This window comes from Thermobia domestica, chromosome 1, assembly GCF_964235325.1.
Source record: "Thermobia domestica chromosome 1, izTheDome1.hap1.1, whole genome shotgun sequence".
NCBI classification, from domain to species: Eukaryota; Metazoa; Arthropoda; class Insecta; order Zygentoma; family Lepismatidae; genus Thermobia; species Thermobia domestica.
The window spans coordinates 237058978-237085528 of record NC_137454.1 but is presented as its reverse complement, the minus strand read 5'-3'; the positions used below and the strand labels follow the sequence as shown (position 1 = coordinate 237085528).

The 26551-nt window shown below is 35.0% G+C and overlaps 1 protein-coding gene across 1 annotated transcript in view; it reads left to right on the top strand.

The window, feature by feature from the left end:
* The first annotated feature begins 10992 nt into the window (after window positions 1-10992).
* The window catches only part of LOC145667225 (uncharacterized), a 194621-nt gene continuing 179062 nt past the window's right edge, over window positions 10993-26551 (top strand). The window contains exon 1 of the mRNA XM_081734903.1: window positions 10993-11130. The gene's annotated coding sequence lies outside the window, so the exon portion shown is untranslated. The remainder of the gene's footprint in view (window positions 11131-26551) is intronic.

The window sequence follows — 26551 nt, the reverse complement described above, 5'->3', positions numbered from 1 at the left end:
GTGTTAAAGTCCGCATTGTAAGGTGAAAGGTTTCGAAACAGACGAAAAAGTGAAGCGGAATCTGAGGAGAAAGCTCAGTAGGTAGTGCCCTGAAGTTTTTGGAGAAATAGGTGCAACAGTCAGACAAATGTGTGAATCAGAATGGGGATTATGTGGATAGGTAAGAAAGGACCCATCTACCCACGTATGTATAGCTTAGAAAAACATCTTTAAAAAAATAAATGTTAATACAGCTTACGGAAACTTATATATTGAACGACTGACATAGTGGATAAACAACATTAAAAGTTTAAAGGTTAATCATAATTGTGGATTCATTAAATATTATCTACTGTCGTCCATAATAAAAAGTCCATACTAGAAACTTTGATGAAGGTATACTTCCTTATCCATTTCATCTTAATACTCGTAGTTGCAATAGTTATCGTACAACATTAATTTATAGGTTTACGAAGAACAGTATTTTCTCAATTTTCCCGAAAACTACGCATGAAAATTTACACACGCTCATATCATTTTGTTTCGCTTAATAAGATCTATCGATAGCTATATGTCTCATTTTCGGACTCTTTTTTTTTCTTGTTTTGTTGTTTTTGTTGTTGTTTAACATTAATAATGTTGCATTATTTTCATTTACCTGCAGTAAACTTTTTACTGAATTACTCAACTCACATTTAAAAAAAAAATAAAAGAATACACTATTTTCGCGGTTAGTGATTTATTTCTCAATTCTCGGCGTTTATTTAAGTTTTTTTTTTTTTATTTTAGTGGAAAAAGGAGAAAATACACGATAGAGAGAATGGTAAGACAACGAAAGTGGGGGGGGGGGGAGTAGAAGCCTTGTCTTGCATATGTTAAGAATCTTTGTTGAAAAAGTTTTTCATCAGACACAAGTTCCTTTCTTCCACTTCTCCCTCTTAACCCCCCTTCCACCATACTGATAACATTTGCATAATTGAAAAAAGCAATTTGCATACCGTGGGAAAGAACAATAGCCTCACTCAAATGTGATCTTTTGTGCCAAAGAAAGAGAAGGGGAAGGGAAAGACATTATTGACCAGATAAGTAGCACAGAGCAGGAGAAATAGTGGCACTTCTTTGTCTTTTTAAGTTGACTTCCAGTATGGACAGTTTTCGGGTGACCTTTTGATAATCTATACCAGACACGTCCAAATTCGTGACTAAACCTGGCTTGAGCCCAGAAATGAAGTGTGAGCTTATATGAGCGCTAGCGTTATAAGCGAACCGGAGCCAATGTCCAAGTGAGCACGAAATACAAATAAAATGACATTTTTAGTCTTATGTACCGCTGTTATCCCCTTTAGGATAAAGACGGCGAATGATTATAGAAGTATTGGTGGAATGCTAATATGGGAGGAAACGGGGGAACAACGAGAGAACTTACGGACACAATGTTATCCACAACAAACTCACATGATCTGGAATCGAACCAGGAACCCCTTGTACCGGAGGTCGGTGCTGTACCACTGAGCTACCATATCCTTCCACTCAGGATGAGCTCGAGCAATAATTACAGCTTTTATACACATTTGATCATTTTTACGGATAACAGGATGAGCTCGACCAACAATTAGAACTTTTATATGCATTTGATTATTCATCCATGACCTCCCTCCCAGGTTGAGCCCAAGCAACAATTAGAGCATTTCATTTCCATGTAATTTTTTATCTTTCCACAGATGCTTTTAAACCTGTAGTGTACAGCGAGTCGAAGGCTCGGAGGGAACAACTAGTTTAAATAAGGAACAAACGCATTCTTATGAATTTATGAAAACAAGTTATGACAAACATACAATTTTAAAAGAAATGTTTGTTAATAACTATAGGGTCAATCCATGGAAAGTGACCGAGAAAACAGAAAAATTGCCGTTCGATCTTTTTAAAAAAAAAAAAATTTTTTTTTTTTGAATGTTTGTCCTATATCAGGGTACTTCAAAGCCACAATTAATAATTTTTTACAACATTCCATGGCGACGCAACGGCTGCCGCCATTTTGCGTTTTTTCGATTTTAGGCGTTTACGTTGTTTTGAATATCTCAGCATGTATTTGTCCTAACAAACTGAAAATTGTTGGACGTCTCCAACTCGTGTAGAGCTAAAACTTTGATCTCTTAACATGTTTGCCTAAAACCATTTGGAGGGGGTGAAATCAGGGCCTACAGTAGCAGCATTTTTGGACATTGAAAACATGTTTGGGAAGAGGAAACAACTGATGTAGAGGTCTGAATTTGTGAGTGCATGTAGTCCGGGGTCGTAAGTTAATATACAAAAAAATTACAAACCTGTAGCTCCTCCCAAAGGTCTGGAGAAAATCGTAAAATTGGGGAATTATGCCAATATAGCATATTTCATTGCCCAATATCTCCAATGAGCATGGATAAAAAATCTGAAATTTTGGGAATAGTTAGTCCTTTATTATACCATAACACACAACAAAGCGCGTTTTGTGTTTTTGAGCAGAAGAGGGTCAAGGTATTAAGTAATGAAACATACTCTAGGAGGTGTTTTGTTCATAAAACCTTTTTTGGGCATTGAAAACATGTTTGGGAAGAGGAAACAACTGACGTAGAGATCTAAATTTGTGAGTGCATGTAGTCTGGGATCATAAGTTAATACATAAAAATTTACAGGCCTATAGCTGCTCCCAAAGGGCTGAAAAAATCGTAAAGTTGGGGAATTATGCCAATTCAGCATATTTCACTATCCAATATCTCCAATGGGCCTGAATAGAAAACTCTGATATTTTGGGAGTAGTTAGTCCTTTTTGGGAGTAGTTATACCATAGTACACAACATAGCGCGTTTTGTGTTTTTGAGCAGAAGGGAGTCAAAGTATTAAGTAATGACGTCATACTCTAGGAGGTGTTTTGTTCATAAAATCTACTTGAAATTAGTTGTTGTGAAGTAAAATAAAGTAGGATAAATGGTTAGTCCAGTCAAGGCTCTCAAGCTCGTTTCTTTCCTCTAGTTGTAACACTGTCTTATCAGACCCACAGCAGTACTGGTGAAGAATGCCGCTCTCAGCAGAAGGCAAGGAAAGTCAAAATGCACCCTTGACAAAAAAATCCATAAGTAATCCTTGCTCTTTCTGCTTACTATACCAATGATACTCAATCATGTTTATTCTTGTTTTAATTGTCAACTCATGCAGGAGACTGTTATCCTTTCTTTTGATCTAATTCTCAAATTAGTGAAGACTTACTCGCTGTAAACACTGACAAATTTCCAGTAGATTTTATGAACAAAACACTTCCTAGAGTATGGCGTCATTACTTAGTACTTTGATTCCCTTGTGCTCAAAAACACAAAATGCGCTTTGTTGTGTGTTATGGTATACTAAAGGACTAACTATTCCCAAAATTTCAGATTTTTCTATCCAAGCCCATTGGAGATACTGGACAGTGAAATATGCTATATTGGCATAATTCCCCAATTTTACGATTTTTTTTCAGGGCTTTTGGAGCAGCTACAGACCTGTAAATTTTTGTGAATTAACTTATGTCCCCGGACTACGTGCAAACACAATTCAGACCTCTACGTCAGTTGTTTCCTCTTCCCAAACATCTTTTCAATGTCCAAAAGTGTTGGTACTGCGGAAACTGATTTCATCCCCTTCAAGTGGTTTTAGGCAGAAATGTTAAGAGATCAAAGTTTTAGCTCTGCACGAGTTGGAGACGTCCAGCAATTTTCAATTTGTTAGGACAAATACATGCTGAGATATTCAAAACAACGTAAACGTATAAGATCGAAAAAACGCAACATGACGCCAGCTCCTGTGTCGCCATGGGATGTTGTAAAAAAAATAATTAATTGTGGTTTTGAAGTACCCTGATATAGGATAAACATTCATGAAAAATTAGATTTTTTGGAGATGGTCGAGCGGCACATGTGTGATCACTTAGAATGGATTGACTCCATAGTTGTGTCAGATTGTATATTGAACTATTAGCCAATAATTTTTCTAGCTGATGTTATCATTTTCTCGATTTTGATATCACTTTAAAAACCTTCATTGCAATACCTGAGCTAGAACCGAATAATTTTCATTTGATTATTTATCTTTTCACAGGTGCTTTCATCAATTTAGTGTGTCTCCATGGAAGACTTACGTTCTTGTATATTTCGAAAACTAATGTTTCCAGACAGGTGTGCACGTAGATTTGTTGTTGTTGGGAGGGGTCCAAAGTTTCTTTTCTGGAATGGGCCCCAATATGTCTATATAATATTAAAACTGTGTTATTTTGTACCCGAAAAGATGTTAATAAGTGTAAATTACTGCCACACATTTTCTCAGAAAAACTGATAGAAAGAACTATATCATTTTATAAGGAAAGGAAGAGTGCAGATGAGGTGCAAAATCAAATCTTTAGGCTACATCAATCATTTCTCCCTTAAACAAGTAGATGTCCCCAAGAAAGTGTACAAATATTAGTCATTTTACGAAGTTTTTGGGTGGTTCGGACCCGGTGGAACCCACCGTGGGAGCGCTCCTGCTACTAGAACTATAGCATTTAATGAAGATTTATTATAATTATAATTTTGCGCATATCTGTTTCCTCATTTACCAAATTAAATATTGTGTTAATAAGAGAAACTTTTAATATGTATTGAAGTTTCGTCATAATGTTACTCGCATTTTCTTAACGCCTCCATTGAAATAACCACATTCAAACACTATTTTCTTGCTCACAAATTTCTTCATATCATATTTATTACTACGATATAAACAATTTATACCTAAGTACATGTTATTAATTTAATTTCTTACTTGTCTCTTTCAAGCGGCTATAGATCCGAAGTTTAACATTGTGTACTTTCCCCTTAACTCTTTTCTACTCTCTGAGGTAATACTAGTTTACTGAAGAACTAAAATTTTTACCTTCTCGAAAATGATCCCAATAATTTTGCTTCCTAAGTGGGCATTCATTAGAGATTTTCGCCTTATTAAGAAAAATATATGATATAATTGCTCGTTCATCTCAGAGAAACAAATATAAAAAGAAGTATTTTTCTACGATATGGCCAGCGAATACAGAATAATTCACAGTTGAGTACTTGGATATTCTGACAAGTAAACCTTACGTTTGGGTGAATCGAGTTGCTAACTGAGACACATATGAGAAAGTAGTACTAAATTTGGTCAGTATTTCAGTGAAGTTATAGGTGCGAAGCTCCAGGGGTTTAGGAGATATAGCTACCAGAACATCACATGGAAGTACAGAATAGTCTTCATACAGTTGGAAGTAAAAGCTCTGTAAGACCTCTTGTAACGACAAAAAGTGAATAAAAAATATATGGGTACATATTAGGACTAGGTGGAAGTCATATAGTAAGGGTATACCTGACGGCGGCCATCTTGAAAGCCGCCATTTTGAATTAAGGTTAAGTTTTTAAAATAGGAATAGGGTCATGTGATACATGATTTAAGGCGCAAATTTATTCAGAAGAACAATGGTGACGTTAATTTTGATTTACGCGCAATTGGTAAAAAGTTACAGGGAAATTAAATATTGTTGCAGCATATGTATTAGTCCTTTACCCCACCTTGTAAATTTTGTGTTAATGATAATAATTAAATAAAAAGCAGGTGGATAAATATTAGGTCTATGGTAAGAGTTGCCTTGATGGCGGCCATCTTCAAATCCGCCATTTTGAATCAGACAAAAGGTTTAAACAAAACGCATAACATTGACACCTTATTAATAGCAATTATTTCCATAACTCCAACGGTATAACCATTTTTGCTTTATCATTAACCAGCACAAAATTAAATGGATCGCCCCTTACGACTACTGCTTTGACGGAAATGTTAACGACAAATGTGTCAAGTATAACTCTATTGCCTTTGTCAGGTGTGCTCACTGTGAGCAGAGCATTTGTGCAAGTCATGCACTCTTTTCTGAACTACATATTGATTGTACTAATTGAGGATTTTTCTGGAAGAAAGACCCAAGTTCAATTATGACTCAATTCCACTTTGGTCATTTTTCCTTAAATTAGCAACTTGTTTACGCGATAACAAATGCTGGTTAATGATAAAGCAAAAATTCTTATACCGTTGGATTTATGGTAAAATTTGCTATTAATAAGGTGTCAATGTTATGCGTTTTGTTTAAAACTTTTGTCTGATTCAAAATATCGGATTTGAAGATGGCCGCCAGCAAAGCAACTCTTACCATAGACCTAATATTTATCTACCTGCTTTTTATTTATTATCATTAACACTAAATTTACAAGGTAGGGTAAAGGACTAATACATATGCTGCAACAATATTTAATTTCCCTGTAACTTTTTACCAATTGCGCGTAAATCAAAATTAACGTCACCATTGTTCTTCTGATTAAATTTGCGCCTTAAATCATGTATCACATGACCCTATTCCTATTTTAAAAACTTAACCTTAATTCAAAATGGCGGCTTTCAAGATGGCCGCCGTCAGGTATACCCTTACTATATGACTTCCACCTAGTCCTAATATGTACCCATATATTTTTTATTCATCTTTTGTCGTTCCAAGAGGTCTTACAGAGCTTTTACCTCCAACTGTATGAATACTATTCTGTACTTCCATGTGATGTTCTGGTAGCTATATCTCCTAAACCCCTGGAGCTTCGCACCTATAACTTCACTGAAATACTGACCACAATTAGTACTACTTTCTCATATGTGTCTCAGTCAGCAACTCGATTCACCCAAACGTAAGGTTTACTTGTGAGTAGAGTATTTTAACGAATAGTTGGAATTCAAAGACATCTTCATTTTAATTTAAAATATTTCCAGCTATCTAATATTCAGTTTTAGTACTGAAATATAAATAAAGAAATATATCTCAAAAAGTCGAAAAATTCAAATTTTTTTATAAATGAATAATGTATTACAATCACATGATAGCGGAATTTTTTCTTCTGAATCAAACTTTACAATTATATAAGGCTACTTACTAAAGAAATCACAAAGAAATAAAGAAAGAATATAAATGATTATTATATATTAATTTCAGGGGAATGGAAAGGTACAGATCCAAATGTTTAAATTGGGTGTGTTAGTAATTCCTTGCACCCCTATCTTACATTTAAAGAATGCACGTGATACATCTTTACTCGTAAATGTAAATGTACGCTACTACGTATATAAAATTCTCCCAACAGCAGTTCCTTTCCCCTTCCTATACCCCCAAAAGTAAAGCAATAATGCTGAGTTCTACTATGTCTATTCATGACATGTGACAATCAGCCTTGACAAGATTTTCCAAAACTTACATTGAAGAGGTAAAGACATCGCGCTTTTGTCTAGATTACTCTAAAAACTGTAGACTGCACCAAACAATTGGAATACTAATTTACTCAAGAGATAAACCAGCAAAGTTAGTTTGCACAAATTGTATCAAACGCTGGCTCAAAAGATATTACAAATTTCCTCAGAATAAATCGTTTTATTCTCTCCAAATTGAATACAATAATTTACAGATTCTTCCAAATATACTAGTATGCTCTTTGGCCTTCACGTCGACCTATTTTGTCTACACTGTATCTATTTCACTCTAGCTATTTCTAAATCATCTACAAACAGAAAGTCAGACTGATGGAGTAGTCCTATAATACAACTCTCTTAGATGCGAGATGATGTGGTGGTGAAGATCCTATACTCTGAGTGTTGATCTTGCATGAATGTCAGTGCCTGAATTCAGGTCAGTGTTGTGATTCAGTACCAACATTAACAATAAATCTGATTCTTCAGAACCTCGGTGTTGAATAATGACATAAAACAGAAAAGTTAAAATCAACTCAAAAACTGAAAATATAAACAAACATCTTAAAAGAACCTGTTCACCAATGTACTTCCTTTACTCCTAATTCCACATTACTATGATCACTTTCTTCCATAACATATTAAGATGACACTGCCGGTCTATGATCCTGGATTTGATTTCCGGAGTGAGAACCTTAAAATTTGAAGGCACTATGCTGATGGTTCGGATTCCACCCTAAATTATATGCTCATGTCTCCTATAGAGTTGGTGTGGAAAATGAATAATAAATTTTAATAATAATTTTGTAGAATTTTGTATTTTCTAGTGGTCACTATTAAGAATAGCATCAATAAGAAATGCAAAAAGAAATTTCTCGTTTAAAATTTCATATATATGCACCTTAACTAAGGGAGACGGCGATGATAACGAATGAAACAATGGAATAAGAAGAAAGAGGGGAAAAGTGGGAGAACCCCACAGAACCCATGCACACAAATCCATTTGGCGCTAGCTTGGATCGAATCAGAGACTCCACAAAGAGGTGAGGGCTGCACCACTGAGCCAATGTGATCCCACCACAAGTAAGAGTCAAGAACGAGGAGCGATTAGAAACAACAAGTGTTAACCAGTGTACGAGTACTTATGAATTTGCGAGTGGTGTCCATAAGAAATCATAGACTTTACTTCATCGACTTGACAAGTTCTTGTTGTCTAGCACTACTGTTTTGACAAAGTGAAAGTTGCTCTATTGCTGTATCTGCTCGATATACTGCGTGTTGCGTTTACTGACAATGGGAGAAGCAGATTGTAATGTCACCGAACATTGAGTTGGAAAATAATGTGTTTTGGGTCAAATTGGCACTCGATTAGGCAGTGTTCGAATTAGTTTCCTTGTATTAGAGGGAATAAAATGACGCCCAACAGGATATAAAGGTCTGGAAGGACAATAATTGGATGTTGTTATGCATCAATTAAATAAGCGCCATTTTTCGATCTTAGAGATTTTTACATCAGTGTGTAGGAGACAATGTAAATAATGTAAAAAAATGTTAAAAACCTACTATTTGCTTAAACGTTCAGGAAAAGTTATTCGACCAAGCGCCAAGAACTGGATCGTAATGGTAACATGTTTGTGTTTCCTTCAATATCTCAGAACCATGTTTTGGCGCTTGGTCAATTGATGCATAACACCGTCCAATTCAAAACAAAACAATGATGCGTCTTCTTCCTTCTCCCCCAACAAGAACATAAATATGATTATCTAACCACATTAGGCCTATTACTTTAATAAACTTAACAACAATAACTAAATTAACTAAATATTGCCTGAGATACTCGCAAATGGTCAGCATGTGTTCCTCGCTGTTGGTCTAGTGGCTGGCGTGCTCGCTTTTTGTGCACAGGGTCCCGGGTTAGATTCCCGGTGAAGATTTTTGAAATTGGGACCACTACGGTGGCTCGGATTTTACCGTAAATTGTAGGTCCATGTCTCATATAACCTCGGCGTTAGAAAGATCCTAAACTCGAACCCAATAGCAACCTTCTGAATGTGTGTAAGACTGAAAATGTCTTACAATGTAAGACGTTTGCAAACCATACATGACTTCGTTGTACGTAGTTACTGTAGCCTAACGTCACTCAATCTTTCATTTTGGAATACAGTTATCACATTAAAATTATGTGAAAGAATAATTTTAAAAACACTGGAATTTGACAACATATTCAAAATTTGTATCATTCAACATGCTTTGGAGGAGAGAGAGAGCAAACCCTGCTGGGACGCTTGAATTAGTTTCCTTGAGGGAATCAAAATGTGACTGACGGGGAAAATCCTCATCTTCCCCGATAATTTGCACCTTGTGAACAGTTCTACTGAATTTAGAGCAAACAACGAACAACGTGCCTCAAGAGAATATGTCGGCTACTATTGTTGATGACTACTAACCTACGGCGTAAGCGTAGATGAAGATTAACGTTCCCATTTCATAATCGAGAGGTCTCAGATTGAAATTCTACCGGTATTTGCAATCGAGAATTGCTTAAATACTACAATCTTGTGTTTTAAATATATATATATGGACACCTATCTCCTTTCTAGAAAATCATGTGCATTTATGTGTAAGCCGAAGCAGATCGAACAGTTTGAATACTGTTTGGTTGTGTAAAAGTTTGATCCAACTGAAAACTTTTAGTTCTTCTAGTATGGGTTTTAGAATAAGGCCGTTCAAAGAGAACGGAACAGACAGAATTTTGTGAATATGTGTGGGTACTTAATCCGGTATCCTTTTATTTCTTCTTCTCTTCTTATGTTAATTTATTTTAAAAATAAAAAAAAATATTGCTTCTGTTATTCTTGGAACATTGTTAGTAAAGATATTGGCCAAATCATTCAAGTGCTATCGCAGACCAAGAACGATAAACAAGTAAGAGCCAAGAACCAGCATGAAGTTCTTGTGCTTTTCATCCTCATATGCAATTCTAAGGTTACAAAGGACAATATTTCGTCCTCGAAAACTGTATTACAGAACCATGCTAGCTGCCCAGTCTTGAAATTTATTTTTTTTTTTAATGTAAAAAATGAAATAACATCTTTCAGTTTAACGTTTCACGATTATGGCCTTTAGGCTAAGGGAGGCGGATGGTTAATGTAAGTGAATGATGACGGTAGAATTGGTGGAATGAGAACGTGGAGGAAACGGGAGTTCCCCTGAGTAAACCAACGGACACGATGTTGCCCACCACAAACTTACTTGGCCGGGATTAAACCAGGGATCCCACACACCAAAGGTAAGAGCTCTACCACTGAGCCACCGTGCCACCGTTTTTTAAATATAGTTTCGAACTGTTTGAATTTTGGAAGACAAATTTATTCACATGTACTTCTTGTTTATATTTGAGTGATTACTTAAATTTGTTCTTAAATATTATTTTTATCATGAAAATTTAATTATTTATTGTAGATATGTTGATGACACCATTTCATCACTTTGGCTACTTATAACATTAATAATAAAAGATTGTAACAAGGAAAAAAGTGAAGAAATGAAAAAGAAAACAGCTCATCCCCATTTTTCAGTGTATCGTCTGTTCCCCTTGCGTCCCTGAACCCTCTGTTCTGAGTTCGCTTCTCCTCCCTAAGTATTCAAAAAATATGCATCCCTTTATTTCAATAGGCGGGAACAGTATGTCTGATGGGCAGGTATTGACAGCGTGACGTCACTGCGTGGGAAAAACACAACCTGCTGCCCGCCCGGTTTTAACGACGGTAGTAGCTATCCCAGAATTCTGCGCGTCGTGGTGGTGAAAGCAGGGCGCTCTCCCTAGCGGCTCAAGGGTTGATATCCCTATCCACGCACGAGGTAAGGTGATCCACATGAGTTTTATTTGACAGTTCTCATAGTAATTATTCGTCACGTGAAATTTTATTTTTTCTCTGTTTCGTATATGGAAATGAATGTCATACCTTATATTCCTAACTTAATATTCAGTTTTAAATTATTATAAATATGTGACTTTTATTTTGTTTTAAAATTTCAATTAAGTTTTCTAATTTGATGCATGCAAATATAGATTTTTGTTGTACAAAAATAAATTATTGATGCCAAAGTAATTTTCTGATAAGATTGTCGATTAATATATTTACAATATCTGCCTATTTATATTAAGTACAATTAGTTGAAATATCGCTAATAACATCAAACCTGTTGACTAAAAGAAAAAAACTAAAAATAAGAAAGGTAATTTATTTTTGTGGTGTAATTTGTTCTTTTGTAGATGTTGTTTGAAATAAATAAGATTACATACATTATTTGATAAATTTAAGTTTTGTCGGGACGTGGTGGCTCAGTGGTAGAGCGTTTAGCTCTGGTGTATAGAGTCTTTGGTTCCATCTCACTTCACGCCAAGTGATCTTTGTGCTGGACAAACCTTGTGTGCTTCGGTTTTTTTGAGGTTCTCCCACTTTCTTCATTCGAATATTTTTATTCATTTTTAATCATCACTGTCTCCTTTAGCGTAGCCGGCTTAAGCATGGGCCGTAAAACTTAAAAATTTCATTTTATTTCAAAATTTGAAATTTAAATTTTAGGATTTTTCCAGATTAGGCTCTTAATCTTCTGTTGTTTACACCATTAAAATTACAAGACAGTAAAATATTAAAAGAAATAATTATTTTTCCTTTGCTTTAGACAACATGTTTTCAACGTACCTTCATACTAACTCCATAAATTATAAAATGAAAGGATCATGGCTGCTGAGACTAAAATAAATAAATAAATGAAATTTGTAGTTTAACATTCCACGATTATGACCTTTGGGCTAAAGAAAGAAGTTGATTAACGAAAATTAATGATTTTTTAAGTCATTAGTGCAATTAAAATGTGAGAGAAAACAGGTGAACCCACGGACACAAATTGTCCACCACAAACTCATGTGCCCTGGGATCGAATCCGAGTCCCTTTGCATCACAGATGAGCGCTTTATCATTGAGCAATCGTACCTCCCTCTGAAAGCAGAAAAATACTGTCAGTAGCTTTTATCCTGCATTATGACAATCAAATCGAGATTGCTATTAATTACCCATCATAATCATTCCTAGAAAAGGTAGCTAAAGTTTCCTGTTTCTTTCTCTGACTTGAGACATTGTCATTTGTCACTATTTCTGAGATTCAAAAGCCGGCCCGGACTAAAATAAAACCGCATAATTTATTATCTGCTAATATCAGTGTTTTATCCAGACATGTTAGAGGAAAATTTGATCCCAAAGTTCCAGAATCTCCTCCCAAACTTTGAAGCTATAGTTGTAGCACGTAGGTGATGAATATGACCCCCTCTCCCTAGGGGTTTAGATTCCTCACAAACCCGAGAAGAATGGATAAAGCCATGCTAATACTACTGCATAATTAACGTAAAGATAAACACGTTAGGAACTGAGACGAACGTGAATAGAGATCTTCCACGTGGCTATATTGTTAACCTGCTGTAATTTGGACGAAAAACCAGAAATCAATTCTTGATATGATCCAAAGCTCACGTTAAATTGAATATGCATATTTCCTTTAGCCTCAGTACTGAAAAAAACGAGATGTCATATTTAAAACTAAACGCAATTTAACGTGAGTGTGAGATGTTTAAAACTATAGATGTTATATTAATGTTTCACTTTTCTAAGAGATCCTTAACTTTTATATTCCATTTTTTAACGAAACATGGATCACCCATCGTGACATGCTATTTTCTTAATCTTCATAGGGGAGAGTAGCCAAAATCTCACCACTTTTTACATAAATGGTTTTAATTCGAAACTTTTGAAGAAATTTAAAATGATTTTTTTTTATCGTATTGAACTATATAGTTTTCCAATTCTTTTACAGTGATTTCATAACGATATCTTATCATTATCATGATAAAAATGATATTTTAGAACCCTGCGATTGGTGCGATTTACGCAACAGGTTTCCCAAATCGCACTCTGTGGAGCCAAAGTCGCACCGCCATTTGAATATATGCAAATTTTACAGTAATACATATGAGTAAAACAAATTATTATTTCCATGGAATAGCGCATTATTTTATTTATGTTATATTAAGATGAGGTATAATACATCTTTAAAGAGAAAAAAGTACTGCAATGTAAATAATTGAACACAGAAATAACACCTTAGAAATAAGCTAAGTAGAAATGCAACCTACAAGTAAAACAAATTAATCTTTTATCTCAATGTTATTAATACGAGGAAGAACATATCATTCAAGAAAAAATATCCATATTGTTGATCCAATGAGTATTATTTTTCATAATCCTATGAAACGTAAAGTATCTATATTTATGGAAAACAGACAGCTACACCTTACGTGCATAAAAATCACAGTGGAATGCATGTTCATCTTCTGAAACACCCGCACAGGATTCATGTATCCAGACTTTACACAAAACACTCTGTACCATATCTTCGACTAAATTTTGTTGACAAAGAACCCAAAACCAATCTTGTTCATTGATTTCAATAGTCACATTTGAAACATTGCGAATATGTATCAAGTAGCATCGTGATTTGGATGTATCTACTTTTCGTATACACTTTTTGGTGTTAGGTTTCCTGAAGCACATACAGACCTAGCTGACGGTTTAGAAAGATTGGGTCTCTTCACACGTTTGGATACTCTTGATTGCTTTTGCCGTTATTCTTCAAGATGTTTTTGTAAGGACTTGATGAGAGTACATCTGTTCTTTGTGGTTGCATGTTGGTAGTTCTATTTCCTCCTGCTATTGGGCTTGGCACCGTCACTTTATTTTCTATATATTTTTTTCAAAGCACGATTCATAGACTCCGGAGACCATTTTCCATATTGTCATGTACCCACCTTGTGTGAATTGTAACGAGAAAGAAACCAGGAAAAACAATTCATCAGGGAGCCAAAATCGCACTGATGCGATTTCGGACACATGGTAGTAGTGCAATTTAGGAAACTACACCATTTTTGAAAGAAATATTCTTTCCATACCTCGCAAATTTAAAAAAGAATAACTTGAATTTGTCACTATAATATTAATGGTATTTTGTTTATTACTACTTATAGAAACATAAGCTAATTCTTTTACCTTAATCCCTATTCTACTGTGAAATACCCCGAAAATTCGTAGGTCTAAAGAATACTCCAATTTTACTGTACTGCAACTGCACACACACATAACTTACTGAATGTCGTCACTTTACTCTGTAATTATGGAAATATGCTTAAGTACTTAATTTAACTACCAGATGGCTTGTTAGTACTACGGTTCTTTTTAAACTAGGGGTGGCGCGATTTAGAACCCGGTGCGATATTGGGAACTCTCCCCTAATTAAGATAGTCACAAATAACTTGCAATCATTATCAATATATGTATTTTGCAATCACTATCATAATTATTTTGCATTCATTATTGTAAGTATTTTGCACTCAACATCATCATCATCGTAAGTATTTTGCAATGATCATCATAACTATTTTGCAAATCATTATCATAAATATTTTGCTATCGTCATTTTCATCATGAGAAGTATTTTGAAACAATCATCATCATCATAAGTATTTTGTAATCACCATCATAAATATTTTGCAATTCAATCATCACAAGAATTTTTCAATTATTCTATTACCGACATCAAGCCGCAAAGTTAGATATTTCCAGCATGACATTCTTGAGACAATCCTTTTGTTTTTTGATAAAAATGCCTTCCTTTGATATTATTTATAAATTGGAGATTTACTCTTCTCACTTTTATCTTCTGTCACTTTCTCGGAATCAAACTTTTTCTAATAATGGCCTTCCCAATTTCTTTCCATAGTTTAAATATCAACATTGTTGCTATTCTGTCCCCAACTTCTGCTATACTTCCTCATTGGTTCTAAATAACTTCCATCCAGCTACATAATTTACTCCATTGTTCTCCATATACATTAATACACTGTAGTTTTAAATACACTTTTATTATGATCTAGCTTTAGAACAATATAGAGTAAAAAAAAAAAAAATCGTATCGTTCAAGCATAAACCAGATGAAAGCAGCCTTAACTAAGAAGTTACGTTCTGAACCATGTTATCAAAAACACCAAAGACTAACTCCAAAACCAGTTATGCTTATGAGCTAATGCTCCATGAACGAGCAGTGAGCTACTCATCGCATAATTTCCACACAAACATAATATAAGATTTTTATTACTATATTTAGGGTATTTAACACTGATGTCACGTTACAAGTAATTCAGGTACTATACAGTTGATTTATTAAATCTATTAAACATATTCTCTAATAATGATTACATAAACAGTCACAAGCTAAAATTTAATTCTATTTCGGGATCGCAACTTGGCCAGTTCCAAAGCGCCTTCCACCATACTCCTTAATCTCAAAACAACAATACCCTCATATAGTTCTTGTAAACTAAATGAGCTTTTTTTTTTTTTTTTTTTTTTTGTTATTTGACAATTATGTATGTATGTAAGTAATATTTGACTTTAAATAGAAGCACTACTTTTCGACTTTCTAAATACTTGTTAGTTTTTCTTTGAACCATAGTTTGCAGCTTTATCCAGTGTAAAGCAGGATTGAAGCCCATTTTATCCAGTGTATACCTGAGCGACAAGGCGGGGCTATAGCCCCTCCCTTGGATCCGCGCTTGTATGTATGTATATATAAGACAAAACAATAGCCTTGCCATCAATCACGTTATTCATTTTCTGAACACACTATTATATCCTACAATTTCTTTTGGCTTTTCTTAAGGTCCTACTTTCAAGAACTTTTCAATTAAGATTCAACGCACATTGCTCGAGTTTCTCGTATGAACCAATATGTTCCATCCATCTATTTTATCATTCTCAATATACATCATTAGATTAGATCATTAGAAATACTTTTAGTGAAACTCTGCGCTAAAATAACAATTTTCACTTCGTAAATCGACTTTTTGCTCGAAAAGCGGACTTTCCTATGTTTGTCACCATCATTTTAAATTTAAATACAACAATAACAATAATAATAATAATAATAATAATAATAATAATAATAATAATAATAATAATAATAATAATAATAATAATAATAATAATAATAATAATAAGCAATCTTACGTGTACGTCACGTGAAGGAGTTTGGTTTGCATGGGATGATATTTTCTCATTTAATAGAGACGGGAAGTGGTAGTAGATTTCTACTACTTCCGGTTTTAGAAGAGAGAGATTAGAGTGAAAATGGAACATATTCTTGGGATGTTTAATTGATTGCAGAAAACAGGTTCTTGGTATATATTACCGATTTTACTCTACAGTGATCAAATGTTGAAACCGAAAGTGGTTAATTTATGCCACTTTCGGTTTGAGTAGATCTATTCTTACAAAGCTAAATCGACTTTTTAAAAAACGCTTCCCGATATCTCTTATCTTTTTTCTGTATGTAGACCAATATTGAAGCTGGAAGTTATAGTATAGTTCTATCACTTTCGATTGTAGTAGAAAGTTAGGAATGGAGATGAAACGCATTCTTGGGACCTCAATTGCTGGCAGGAAACCATTTCTCGCTATATATTATTAGGATTAGGATTATGAATGTGATTTTTGGGCTTTCGGCATCTATGGCTAACATGGTCACGTATGATGATTGACGTCATTCGGCGACCACACTATCCGAAGAAAGGGAAAGAACAAAATATTGGAGAAGAAAGCAACTTGATGTTCGGTACCATCCCAGCATTTTTCTGGTGTGAATGAGGAAAACCCACGAAAACCTAACTCAGGATGGCTGGCCTGAAAGAGCTTTTTCATTTTTTCGACAGTGTTCCCGGGAATCGAACTCGGGACCGCTCGCATCGAAGACGAGAGCGTTAGTAACTACGCTGCGCGAAGCCACACTATATATACTATTATCGTTTTAATTCTATAGTGATCAGAAATGGTTGATTTCTAACACTTCCAATGAATGGGTTACTACTAACAAACAACTCGCTTCCTAACTTTTGACACTTTACATTATATCCAAAATTGATGGTGATCCATCAGCAAGTTATTGAGAGTTTTTTGTCTCCCGCATAAACACACACACGGGCACGGTAAATATATAAAAAGGACATTAAGTAAACCAAACATCTTAATAGCTAATTGCTCGTAGGTCTTTTCTTGTAGACGAGAAAAATGGATGTATAATTTTTGAGAGTCACAATTGTGAGGGACTCAGTTTTTCTGCACTCTAAAGAAAGGATTTTTTCTCGCTCTAAAAAAAGTCTGCCCAAATTCTAGTACGGCTCTGGGACTCACAGAGCCTCTGCAAATTAGGTACCTTGGGAGTGTAAAAGCGACTGGAGCTTCGTGTTAATTATGCCACCTGTTTCTAATTCAAGTCATCATGGTGTTTTGTTTCTATACAAACCGTGCCCATTATTCACTTGCTCCGAATAGAGGCATAGCCCTATGCTTTCTAAAGAGTTTAAATTGTCGAAATTCCTTAATATATATATATATATATATATATATATATATATATATATATATATATATATATATATATATATATATGTGTGTGTGTGTGTGTGTGTGTAACTCAGGGGGGAAACTTTCTTATTTTATATATAAATAAAACCCATCCCAGTGTTTGGAGCTCTTAAAAGTAGCTCTAAGTAGCAGTATTACAACCCACCGCCCTCCAGAAGTCCGTCTTGGATCCACCCCTGATATACCTTGTCCGTGTGTCCATCCGTTTGTCCAAGAGGCAAAAAAATCTGAAGAACTTCTTCAAATAGATCACTATCAATTTTGGTCAGAATGTACAGAGTCAAATGTTAGAAATCCAGCTCTTTGATGCGTTGACGGAGGTAATCCATCCATTAGATGTGGTAGAAATCGATCATTTCCGATTTAACATTAATCACTATACAGCAAGAACATTAATAGATAACGATAAGCTGTTCCCTGCAATCGATTAAGCGTCCTTAGAATTGAGATACTAAACTCTGTATTAAAACCGAAAGTGATAATCCAAATAATATCCTAAAGTGAGAGAAATCCACTGCAACTTTCGACTTCTATATTAATCTACATAGAATGAAAGCGATTGTAGCGAGAAACAATTTGTTTGGGATGGTTTTATCGTTCTAAGAATAAGTATGATCTTCTGTCTTAACTTTCTATTCTAACCGAAAATGGCACAAGTCAACCATTTCCGATTTTAACGTTGAACTCTATGAAGTAAAAATGGCAATAGCAAGAAAATGTTTTTTTGTAATGTATGTAAGCGTCCCGAAAATACATTCCACCTCCATCCATATCACTCTCTCTCTCTCCTAAAACCGGAAGTGAGAGAAATCTACTACCATTTCCGGTTGCAATGTTAATTGACTAATATGACGGTATACAAACCAAACTCCTTCACGTGTTGCACGCGTGACGCTGCTGATTGTTTTAGAAAAGGAAGCTCTTAAAAATAAATGTAGCACTCATAGCATTTTATATTTATTAAATGCCATACTTTTAAAAAACATCTTTTATTGTATGTTGTTGTCAGTTAAAGGGTTGCTTCCCTTTTCAGCAACGAAGCTATGTGAAACACGGATCTACAGTTAACTTAGAGTTGGAATCCGAACCACTGTAATGCATTCAATTGTCTTCCCCCGATAGGCAAACCCTAGACTCTGTATATCAAAGACGTGCGTGCTGGCCACTTTAAATAACGTTTCAGGGGGAAAGAGTGATACTTTGGAAAATGGTATTATGAGTAATTTTAAATTCTAAGCAAAAAAAAAAAAAAAAAGTTCATATGAACATGGGTTCTATTCTCATTGGTTTGAAAGCTATAGGTTGTGAACCATCATCCACCTTAACCTGCTTATTGCTCTCCTTGTAGTTATTCTATAGAATTGTGGGGCACGATGGCTCAGTGGTAGAGCGCTTGTCTCTGATGTATGGGATTCTTACTTCGATTGTCGGCCAAATAAATTTGTGATGGACAACATTGTAATTAACTTGCCTTAATAATCCGTCTCCCTTATCCCAAAGGACATAATCATGTGATGTTAAACTGAAACACTTCATTTTTCGTTTCATTCTACAGAGGTGAGACATGCATTTCAATGGTGATGGAATGACCTTTTCAATGGAATGCAAAGGCAAGTGATGAGTGGCAGTGATGTCTTTTCGTTCAAGGAGTTAGTCTTTGTTTGATCGCAAACTGGATTATTTTATCATAGCTGACAAATCTTAACTGAGATACGGACAAAATCTCGCAGCTGAAACATCACCGCCCAAAATCTCGTCGCCCAGAACCCCGCGTAGAGAAAACCTCGCCTGGCCAAAACTTCGTGTGTCAAAATCTTATCTCACTAAAATATCGAAGCTGAAAACCTCGCGCCCCAAAATCTCACCTTGCCAGAATCTCGCGTGACCGAAACCTCGCCGCTTGAAAAAGCTCGTAGGCCAAAATGTCGCCTGATCAAAACCTCGCCAAACTAAATCTCGCTTGGCCGAAACCTTACGGGTGAAACCTCTCTATAAAATTTTCCCAATTAGTTTCTTAATATGCAATTCCATATTACAAATAATAATAATAATAATAATAATAATAATAATAATAATAATAATAATAATAATAATAATAATAATAATAATAATAATAATAATAATAATAATAATAACAATAATAATAATAATAATAATAATAATAATAATAGACTTAAGTAACATATTAATTTTAGAGATTAATTGACGGGTTTAAAATGAATGGACATGTACTTGTAAAATAAAACCACAATCTCCAAACGCTGAAATTGAAGTCTGTCATAAATAAAAAGTAATTTAATACCCTCCCCTTACCTCCTCTCCCATTGCTCGCACATATGCATTGCACGATCTAAAAAAAATGTTGCACAAAAACTTTCACAAAATAATATCATTCAATTTTGATGGAATATAGTGTAAATTTTTTTGGTGATTTTCAATCATCTTTACTGCTTGGACTTAAATGGGTGAATAATGTGGGTAGGAATTTCCCCTTCTCCAATTTATAATAAAATATTTTAAAGAAAATTTCTGTAAAATTCATATTTAAAAAACGTATAATGTATGTTTTGTTCGAGATTAGAGATTAGTCCTACGTTTGAGGAGTGGAAATTAATCAGAGGAAAGAGAAAAGGTCGCTTGCTTCAACAATACAAAGCACTACTGGATGTAGGAAAAAGTGGTCCGGAAAAAATTACCCTTAGCTCTGAACTTTAGAGGTAAAAATAACCTCGGCAGCGGAAGTTACACAAGGATGTATAGTTTCCATAGTTTCCATATCTATTTTGTTTTACTCAAATGCATTTATTTGCGCATGGCTAGAGGTAAAATACACTATTCAGCTTCTATTGTAAAGACCAGAGCATTTTTTTCGAGAGCAAAGCACAAGTTAGAATTTTTTCTCGTCAGTATTTCAATGCAGTTACGTGTTGTTGCTATATATATATATATATATATATATATATATATATATATATATATATATATATATATATATATATAGTATACATCAAAGAGGTTTTATACTGTCGACATTTTTTCTTAGACGAGATTATGTCAAGCGAGATCCTGTGTTGTGAGATTTAGGACCGTAAGGTTTTGGCCACGCTAGATTTTGGTAAAGGCGAGATTTTTTGACACAAGATTTTGGTTTGCGGTGTTCTGGCCGCGAGGCTTTGCACCAAAAACATCTTACCTACTTGTGAATCTTAGCGAGTTGATTGCTAAATGCACGATAATTGAGTTGATCGCAAAGAGACTGGTCGCAAAATGGAATATACCGATCTCTATCCCTTTTGGTTTCAGTAGAGAGTTAAGGATAAAGACTAAATATATTTTTGGGATGGTTAATGATTCCAGGGAAACGCTTCTTCTTATCAACAAAGTACGAGTATTACAGTTTTTGCTCTATACAGTGACCAACGTAAAAACCAGAAATAATTGATTTCTACTACTTCCAACTACACATGGAAAACACCCTTACAGTACTGGATATATATAGCTTTCGTGTTCGTTGCTTCTATGACCGGTAGCGTCTGTGATCAATGGCCTGTTTGACCAGTTCTAAATTTCCTGTGTGATGACCGAACATGAATGTGACTTCTACGATCAATTTCTCTGATAAATGTAAATGCAGTAACTGTTGACATCTATGGTCAGCGGCATGAGTGACCAAAGATGTGTGTGTGTGTCAAGTGGTTTCTATGATATAAGTAATGATGTGGCACCTCTGACCTACTCAGCATCGTAACTTAGATGTTTTTCTGGGGGGAGCAAGCATTAATACGCGTATTTGGACCCCCTAGAAAAGTTGTTTTTCTAATTTATGGGCCCCCTCTTTCTATGTTTCTCTTACTCTTTATGGGCCCTTGTAGCCTGTGGCCCCTCCCACACGGCAAGGTCTGCAGGGCCGTTAGTTACACAACTGGTCCCGTTCCATACATGACAAATTAATTAAGGGGAGAATATTGACAAATCTCAAAGCCATACAAATAAATAATTTTCTAGGGCCCGTAATGGTAGACATTTTTTGCTGAAATGGGCCCACGACTTATTTTTTTTTTTATTGACCTTTTGTGTGCTGTTTTGTTTCTGTAATATAGTGAATCTGTTTGATGATTCATTTATAATTTCATGTTCGTATCTTGTATGGAGTAAGAAAATTTTGTCTTAAAATGGGCCCCCCTCGAAAGGCTGGGAGCTGTCCTGGCGGTGGCAGTTGCCCTTGCCTCCCACAAGTTACGAAACTTGACCCACTCATTACCATTCCACGAAGTCACGCTCCCGTTCTTGTCTGAGGTATAGATGATTCTGGATGAATGGAAACTGATACAAAAGCTTGCATATCGCCAGTCTAGCTTTCATCAGATTCTGTTGAACCCTCGCAAAAAGAGTCTACATCCATTGTGGAAGTTGCAGCTCAGGTTTAGTCAAATTTTTGAGGAAAAAGCAGTATTAGTAAGCACTTGAAATACTATGGTCTGCAGACGTTTAATTCCCGATTTATTGATAATCAAGGTAATGGGTTTGACTTAATGAAATCAAGAAAATCCCGTTCAAAATGTATAGGATGGTCCGGAAGTGGGCGTACCCCCCTTTAGTTTCAACAGTACAGAGTGTTAGTTATGGTAGAAGGTCTGTATACAGTTACCTTGAAATCTTAAGAATCTTAAGAGTCATAAACATCGGTATGATCACCATCCATGTCGTAACACAGCTGAAATCTGCGCCAAGTTCTCGCAGATGTTTTGCGGAGATACTCCAGAGTCCTCCGGTCTCTCACACTGCCCGTAGCAAATGCACGATTTTCCCATCCCAACATTGTTGCTTTTCTTGGTTGATTAATACCAAAGCAATCTGTAAATTTCGCTTTAACACTTTCCATGGTGTCACTTGGGTAACGCCTTTCGTCAAGCCAAACCGCAAAAACTAATCTTTGTTCAATGCTATATGAACTTTGATCACATTGTTGATTACTCTAACTTCACTGCAAATAACTGTTACCAAACAGAAAGCAAATGAACATAGATAGTAATGTTGCCAGACAATGCCAAGCAATGTTACCAAACAAATGTGGGTAAAACCTAAAACCGTCAGAAAACACCAATTAGGGGTATGCCCACTTCCGGACTTCGCTGTAGTTCATGAAACTCATCTGATCTTGACTACACTCAGCTGAGTTGTAGAGCTTTTACCTAGTTAGTACGCATTGACAGTAATTTAATGGAACATACGCAACGTACAGTGATGATTTAAAAATGGTAAGAAGTCATACTGTATTGAAGTTTACTTCCAGTTAGAAAATAGTAGGCTTTTACATGAATAAAATTTACCTATAATTAATTTTGTGTTGGATTGGTACTCAAAGTATAAAGTTTTCCTATAAACAACGAAGGACGAATTTTTCTCGCTTGCGTTAAGTCTACTTGTCTCAGTTCCTGACAACAAACATTGTGATTATTAGATCACTGCACAGCAACATTTGATAATAGAAAGATATAAGAGAGAGTAAAATTCAAAATCGTGATTACTACTTAAGTTTATCTTATTTCAAAATATCTTCATTCATTTGGCATTGATGCGTCTTTGTTCCTAGTTTTAAGCGTCAGAAATGAAGATTTCGCAACATTTTCTATAGATACAGTACTAAAATAGATTTTTATAAAAAGCCAAACTTTACTAAATATAACAATTTTCCTCACTTACTTAGTAATTCACTAACTTAATAGAAACTTCCATGAAAATTACGAATTAAAACTCGGCCAAATCTACTTTATCCCCCAAACATGTTTATCTTTAAAATACTGACCGTGTGTGGAGCAATTGTTAGTTGCAATATGAGATTAGATAAGCATCAATTATATTTACAAGGGTTCAGAGAAGGTCATTATCATTTTCCTATATCTCAAAGTACATAGAAATAAACTGTTATTAAACTATTTTCATTGCCTATAATTACGAGTATATTCAATTGATCGACCTTGGATAAATATCTTTTTCTTAGAATTGAAGCCTACTTTGAAATTAAGGAAGAGACATGAATTAATATACCGGTAACACAAACTCATTAGAGCTCTCCCTATGCATTATTTTAAATTATGCGAAAGTATGATTACAGTTTATTGGCATATAAAAACCTCAATGTATATCACCATCTAGTTACTTTGTCATTACTATGATGGCAAAACTTCCATACACCACAGTTTTTACACTCCTTCGTCTGTCATTGGAATAGTATGTTCATTTGCAGTACAGTTTAAATTCAATACAACTCGACGGAAGCTCACGTGGTTTGGATCTCAGATTAAACTGTAGGTTCATGTTCCGTATAGCCTTATTGATGAACGGAACGTTAACGCAAACTAAATCCTTACAAAGTCAAATCTAGGAGTACACGCACGACGGATATATATCGAAGTCATATTGACTTTATCAGTATAGTATCACAAAGTTGTAAGCGAATAAAATCAGGAAAGAACATTTTTGTCCAGAAATTTTCAACATTTCCCTATATTACTTCAATGATTTGGGAATTATTCAAACTATACTTGCACCGAAATAAAATTAATTGCAATTCCAATGAGATAAACTCATATTTTTAGGGTTTGAGTCTACTATTTCGTTAGAAGATGAAAATCTTATAGAGTGAAATTGCAATATATCTTTTTCTACCAAACAATGGCGGTGGAGTTACGAAAATTTGCACGAGTACTTACTGTATTTTCGTATGCTGAATACAGTGAAAGAAGAGAAAATTTAATTCCTTTACAGCCCCATCCGATACTTTGCTTGTCAGTTAAGTGCTAATTCAACACAGGATGAAATGATAAATCTTCATGTTGAACATACTGGTGTGCACCCAGTATTCTTTACTGGGACGGACCCCAGTTTCTGGCGGAGGTCCAATGCTACAAGCCACTATGTCTATGTAATATTGAATTGGTATTATTCTGTCCCCGTAAAGACGATAAGTAATTGTAAAATACTTCCGCCTGTACTTTCAGGAAAAAAATGATAGAACTTAGATTGTTTTATAAGATCAAATTTTCATGCTACATTAATCATTTCCCTGTTGAACAAGTATAGTTTTATTGAGAAAGTGCACAAATGTGTGTTGAGTTACGAATTTGGAGGGCGTCCGGACCCGGTGGAACCCCGTGGTTGCACCCCTATGAACAGGCTAATCTACAGTTAACTTTCGCTTATAGTTATCTACGAAGAAAAGCACAGTACGTTTTTCAAATATCTGGTTGGGAATGTTGGAGGTTGGCTAACCAGGAAATGTATGTATCCTGGTTGTATAGGGCCGGATTAATACATTCTTCAGCCCTAAGCCAAACTACTGAATCGTCCCCTCTATCTCTTCCTACCCCCATGAAACATAAATGAATTTCAAATATATATTTTAATTACCGAATTTGAAGATACTCTGGTCGCTGTAGCCTATTCTGTTACAATACATAAAGAACATTTTATACCTATTTTGATTGAGCTTTTAGACTTTGTTGTAAGTTACATCGACGAAATTGTTGTCGATAATGGATTCAATACTCAATCGAGACTACGCAAAATTTCATTGTATAATACACGATTATACGACTCGAGAAAGATCGTGTATAACCTATAATGCTGAAACGCCCACACGGGAATTTTTTACTAGAAAAATTTATATCACAATCCTCCCTAACTATATAAAACTACCTGAACTGACTGACATAAAATAAAGTACTTCCGTTTGACGTGCAAAGTTGAAATTTGGTATGATTGTAGCATTTCGAGCTCACAGAAAAATTGCCAAAAGTGAATATTTTTAATTTTTAGGGGTTAAAGGGGAAATGAAGAAATTCATGTTATTTAAATGGACTTTTTTTTACCTATAATCTCATATTTTATGTATTTGAAATTGGAATAAAAACTTGGAATTCGGTATGCTTGTACGATTTTGTTAGCGTTACTCAAGTAAATCACCAAAAATAAATATTTCCAATTTTAGAATGGTCTTATGAGGAACTGAAAAACCTTACCCATGTTACTTACTGTATACAGGACATCTTTTGCACTCCAAAATGTTTAGGCATTTCCAGCAGGATTAGAATGATGAAATTTTGCTTCATTGTGGCCTTCAGGGACTAACTCACAGGGAAATGGCCAAAATTGAACATTTTTAGTTTTTAAGGGGTCTAAAGACGGACGAAGAAATTTACATGTTATTTCAATAGGCGTTTTCTTGGGATACAAAATCTTATCTTTTAGATAGTTGAAATAGGAAAAGAAACTTGAAATTCCGTTAAATTGGGGGGTTTAAGAAGTATGAGACCGTAGGCCGGGCAAACGTAGGGTGTGGAGCGGAGCCCCCACCTAGCCGAAGGCTAGTTGTAGTATAAAAGATGTTTCAAAAGTAGGGATGCACGCGAGACGCGAGACTGAAAATTTTATGCGAGACGCGAGACGAGACTAAACCATGCGAGACGAGACGCTAGACGAGACTCGGTTAAGTCTCGCACGAGAAGTCTCGCGAGACTTCTCGCAGTCTCGCAACATTTATGAATTACATTTAAGTGTATATTTAGTGATTTTACATTTATTGAATTTTCTAAGTTGAGCGTTAATGCCTCCAGGAACGAAAAAGTGATTGGGGCAATAGACATTTTATGAGATTTATTATTATTCAAGGTTGATTTTCCGAATTAAAGCCTTCTTTAGTTTCTAAACATCATTAAAAAAGAAAAACTTTGTAAATTGGAAATTTATTA